Here is a 6,000-nt window from a genome sequence, read left to right as displayed (position 1 = left end):
GCCCAACAGCAGCCCACACCAACTCAGCAGCCCAGCTTATAAAGCGAAAACGGACCTGACTCCCATCAGTTGGGCTGCAGCAGCAATTCTCGACGTCCTGCGGCGGTCTGAGAAAAGCAAGCAGAGCGTCAGCGTCGACGACGACGACATTGCCGAATGCCAAGAGCAGCTGCCTCTGCGGGAGGGATTCAAGACCAAGACCCAAGGGGACTAGCCTTTTTTCCCCGAAAGGAAAGGCAAGCGGCCGCGGCCCGCGGGCGGTTTTCCACGGAGCTGGTGCGCGCGGGGGACGCCCGAGGCAAGCGGCCGCGGCCCGCGGGCGGTTTTCCACGGAGCTGGTGCGCGCGGGGGACGCCCGGCGTCCGCCGCCGCCGCGACATGGCCGGCTCGGCTCTGGCAGGCAGGGTTAACCAAATCGTCGGTAACCGGTCTGGTTTGACCGGTTACCGGTCAAATCGGCCCGGTCCGGTTCCGGTTCGGACCGGTACTAAATCGGCCCAAATTCAAAATTTAAATTTAAATTTCAAAAAATGAAAAATTCTCAAAAAATTTCTAAAAATACTTCAAGGTGCAACGAATCTAATCGTGTCAAATTTTCTCAAAAATTCATTCGTTTAACATATTTTTCGGGCATTTAAAGTTAAAAGAAAAAAGAAAAAAATGAGACGGCCCATTAAGACCCACTTGGTAAACCGGTCAAACCGGCCGATAAAAAGGTCTAACCGGCCGGTAAACCGGTCTAACCGGCCGATATACCGATTACACATGTGATTTTAAATTTGGATTTGAATTCAAACCGGTCAAATCGATCGGTAAACCGGTCTAACCGGTCGGTATACCGGTACGAACCGATTGAACTGAGTTTTTTGAATTTAAATTTGAATTTAACCGGTTTCTACCGGTAACCGGTGCAACCGATCCGGTAAACCGGAACCGGAGCCCGGCGGTTACCGGAGACCGGTCGGTTAGGTGAACCCTGCTGGCAGCCAGCATCATCAGTCTCAGGGCAGCCTAGCAGTGGGCAGGTGGACTGAACCCGCTGTGCCGTGCGCCTGGACGACGGAAAACATCAGTCAAGCTAGCTAACGACTTTCACTGAGGGAAGCTGCGACCCCGCAATTTCGGGCTGCAATTCTCGATCCGGATACAGGGCCGGACCATTTCCTGGAACCTCAAGTCGCCACCTGCTTTTATTATCGGATCGGTTACGAAAAGCACAACATTTTCCACGGACATGCAGTAGGGGCAGATATATATACACGTCAGGGCGGTGACTGCGAATGGGTTCTATTTCTATATATATAGTTCTGGACGTAACTTGAATAGCATGATTATTATTATAGTGTCGAGTTGCAGCCATGCATGCTTCGCATACTGAACGGTCGGCATCGCCGGCCGGATGGACACGCTCGGAAGGTTCCTCGAATCTGGGGCTGCTAATGCCGCCGTGCTGACACACCTGATGGCCTGATGCCAATAATGGCATACGTACTAGCTAGTAATCCTGTTCTTTTGTGTGCATCATTGTCTGATCGAGAGACTGAGACTATGTCAGCCAATGGAAAACGTGGAGCTAGTGAAATGAGGTCCTGTTTAGTTCTTAAAAAAATTTACATAATACTCGTCACATCGAATTTTCGGACATATACATGGAACATTAAATGCAGTTGAAAAAAATAACTAATTACACAATATAATTGATTAGCACGAGTTGAATCTTTTAAGACTAATTAGTCTATAATTGAACATTATTTGTCAAGTAACAACGAAATGTACTACAGTACAAAAAAAACTCAATTTTTTTCACCAACTAAACACACTCTGAATTTGTTTCTGTATCCTACTAGGCTACTACTACACGAGCACGCCGATATTCAGAATAGTAGGTTTCCTGAAAGGACTAAAACAATGTGATGGTTTGTGTCGGGTGCCACAATTAGAGACACCATAATCGGGGTACTAAGACCGCTTTTAAAAACACAAACACCTGTTAAGTCAACTAGGCCCACGGCCTCCTTCCAATCCGGAAGAAAGGAAAAGACTCAATAAAGCCCAGCACGCGGCCCATTCACATCACCCTCGAACCCGCGGAACGATCTCCGCCTCGCTCGAGGGTCCCTCCCGGGCCCGCTGGACAATCTCCGCCTCGCTCGAGGCCCCCCCCCCCCCCGACCCTCGACCACGCAACACACTTCCGCCTCGCTCAAGGGTAGCGGATCTACCCTCGAGCGGGTAACTCATCTCCGCCTCGCTCGAGGCCGTCTCTCGGCACAAGGGACAAACGGCCCCGCCGCCCAACCGCCCGCCGTACGAAGGCATTAAAGGCCAGCCACTCCGCCACGGCTCAAAGGACGGGCGGCGTCAGAACGCCACTCCCACAGCATATGTGACCGGGGTCCCATCCGCTGACCCTGGTCATCACTCCGCCATCCCGGACGCTGTAGCAGCGCCTTGGGACCTGCGACGCGGGACAAGACAGGCTCGGTACAACTCCCGCCGACCTTCCGGACCCGCCCCCCGCTAAGGAAGGGGTCCGGCGACGTCACGTGTCCCCCGGACCTTCTAGTGTGCACACCCGCACTCCGACAGGGGGTCCGGGGCCGACTCGCACCATTACTACCGCCAAGGCACTGCAGGACGACCGGCGCCATCCCCGCGGGACCAAGGACGAAATCCAGGACAACAGCAACGCGCGCCGCCTTCCCACAGTGTACTTCCTACAGTGTTCGACCACTGTACCCGCAATTCGGGGGAAAACGACGACTTCCGCGCCCTACACTCGTGTACGCCGCCCCCTCCTTGTGACTATAAAAGGAGGAGGCGGACCCCCTTTAAGGGTCTCTGGGCTCATCTGGACGCGAGGCTCTAACTGGACTCTAGCCTGCTAGTCTCTCTGGTTTCTATCTCCCAAGAGAACTCTCAGCACTACTGATCACTCATCTCAACCGACTCCACTCCTAGCAGAGACTTGGGAGCTCTCCTCCCTCTCTCGCCTCGTTTGTATCCCCTACTACAAGCACCCCGGGTGCAAGATAATACAGTGCCCTCGCACACCTCCTTTGCTGGACGTACGGCCCCGCGGCCGGAACCAGGATAAAACTGTGCGTTACTGTGATTGCCTCTTGCATCATCATCTGGGACGAGGAAACACGCAGCATTTACTAGTTGGGATCCAGGCCCCCGGGTCGGGACACCGACAGTTGGCGCGCCAGGTAGGGGCCGCTGCGTGACATTTCTATCTTTTTCCCATTTGATCTCCAGGAATGGCGAGCAGATCCAACCCATACCCTATGGGTGTTTCGGATCCGTTCCCAGCGGGACGCGTGATCTCGTTCGGGAGTCTCGAGTTCAGGGCAACCGGCAACGGTTACCTTATGCAGCTCCTCTCTCCCGGACGCAACCCCATCGCTCCGACTTCGCCAGCCCGGCGCAACAGGCGCTCGGGTCAGCGTTCGTGACAAGCACGCGCGGAGCGGCGTCATGCGGCACGCCACAGCTCCCCCACGTGGGTTGAGGCTGGCATGTCGCAACTCAGCATCACGGCCAACGGGGCCACCGTTTCATCATCACGTACCTCGGCGTCATCTGCGCCGACATCGTCACCTGCTGCGACACTAATGCCTCCCAGGGGGGGCTTGACTTCGGTGTCGCCCTTCCCCTTCGGGATGCGCAACGCTGCCGCCCACGCCTCGTCAACCAGCGCTAGCTTCATCGAGCGTGAGGATCGGCCGGGTCATCATCTTCGGTCGATTCGCAGCCCCATCGCGTCATCTCCTGACGAATCCTACCCCGAGACGGCGAGCTCGATCGCCGACGACATCGACTTCTTCATGAACAACTTCGTAGCCGAGGAGGCCGAGGACTACTCCGGGGTCCGCGACCCCGACGCTCTCCGCGCGTTCCAGCTGGCGACGGCCTACTGCCTCACATGCTCCGAAGACTCCACCGAGGGGGATTTCGATCCTTCCAGGGAATGCTTCATGGCGGACCTCGCGGACGAGCAAGACGACAATGCTCCAGCCAACGACGAGGACGGCGGGGCGAACGTACGGGCAAAGCAACCGGTGGTCCCGCCTGCAGCGCCTTCCTCGTCGAGTTCAGCGGCGCGACAAGCTCAACTGGCACAGCTCAACGAGCTTCAAGCCAAGCTCGACGAGCAGCGTCAACAAACCCAGGAGCTACTCGCCGCACTCGAGCAACAGCGTACCATGCCTGGTGCACACGCCCAGGCGGCGGGACGTGTTGCCCGGGAGCGCATCCTGGCCGACGACAACGTCGACAAATCTCCGGAACTGAAGACGGCGGGCGAGAACCTCGTCGCTGCGGCCTACCTACTCCAAGCTATGCCCGAGCCATCGACACCTTCGGGCCGCAACTTGCGCCGCGAGGCACAGGAGCTCATCGAGCAAGCTGCCGTGCAGCAGGCCGAGAGTTCTGCGTCTCGTATGCGCTCGAGGGCACCGGAGCAGCATGATGGGACTGCGCGTCAGGACCGCGAAGTTTCCGTGCACACACCCCCAGCGGGGAAGGGCAAGGCAGCCGTAGCGCCCCGCGTGAGGGCACCCTCGGCGCACGAGCGCATCGGAAGAGTTCCCGTAAGGGAGCGAATCCGTGATACTCGCGGGTACGCTGGCAACGGCGATGCCCGCAACGTCATCAACGGCAGGAGGTACACCCCTCGACGGGGTGGACGCTTCGACCCTGAGCACGACAGGGGTGAGTCACCGGAGCCTCCGGGCACTCGGGTGTTCAGCCGGGAGATTCGAACAGCGTCTTTTCCCCCGCGCTTTCGACAACCCAACACCCTCGTCAAATACTCGGGCGAGACTGATCCTGCAGTCTGGCTCAATGACTACCGCCTAGCGTGCCAGTTAGGCGGCGCGACGAAGGATGCGGTCATCATCCGCAACCTCCCTCTTCATCTTGCCGACGCCACACGAACGTGGCTCGAGCACCTGCCTGCGGATCAGATCCACAATTGGGCCGACTTGGTCCATATCTTCGTGGGTAATTTCCAGGGCACATACGTGCGCCCTGGGAACTCCTGGGATCTCAAAGGATGTCGCCAGAAGCCCCGCGAGTCCCTGCGTGACTACGTGCGATGCTTCTCCAAGCAGTGCACCGAGCTCCCTAGTGTCACCCACGTCGAGGTCATCAACGCTTTCCTCGAGGGTACGACCTGCAGGAACTTGGTGCATGAGCTTGACAGAAGCCGACCCGTCAACACCAATGAGTTGTTCGACGCCGCCACCAACTACGCCGCCGGCGAGGAGGCTGTTGGTGCCATTTTCGACGACAAATCAAGCAAGCGCAAAGGATGATGCGCCCGCGGAGGGCGGCAACATCAAGCCCAACGCCCCCACCAAGAAACAGAAGCGGGGGGAGGAAGGGAAAGAAGCCGGTCCCGCCGAACCAGCGCGGGTCGGGGCAGGCAGAGGACTCCGAGGAGGCCTTCGCAGCCGCCCCAGACCGCAAGGGACCTCGAGGTCCCCCTCGAGGCGGCGGTGGCCAGTTCGACGACATGCTTAAAAGCCGTGCCCTTACCACAAGGGCCCGATCAATCATACCCTCGAGCAGTGCGAGATGCTCAAGAAGTACTATAACCATGTCGCGCGTCGCGACGAAGACAAGAAGAAGGATGCGGGCGACAAAGGTGGAGATGACGAGTTCCCCCCAGTGGAGAACGCCTTCTTCATCTTTGGAGGAACAACGACGAATATGACTCCTCGGCAACGCAAGCGTGAGCGCCACAAAGTCTTTTCTGTCACTAAAGCCACGCCATCCTACCTCGAGTGGTCGAAGGATACCATCGCCTTTGGCCGCGAGGACCACCCCGACTACGTCCCGCATCCGGGACGGTATCCACTCGTTGTCGACCCCATCATCGGCAACACTCGCTTCTTCAAGGTGCTCATGGACGGAGGCAGCGGCCTCAACATCATGTACGCCCCCACCTTGGAGCTCATGGGGATCAGACTGGACAAGCTTCACCCCAGCAAG

Source organism: Panicum virgatum, chromosome 7N (assembly GCF_016808335.1).
Source record: "Panicum virgatum strain AP13 chromosome 7N, P.virgatum_v5, whole genome shotgun sequence".
NCBI classification, from domain to species: domain Eukaryota; kingdom Viridiplantae; phylum Streptophyta; class Magnoliopsida; order Poales; family Poaceae; genus Panicum; species Panicum virgatum.
Note: the sequence above shows the minus strand (reverse complement) of the source record.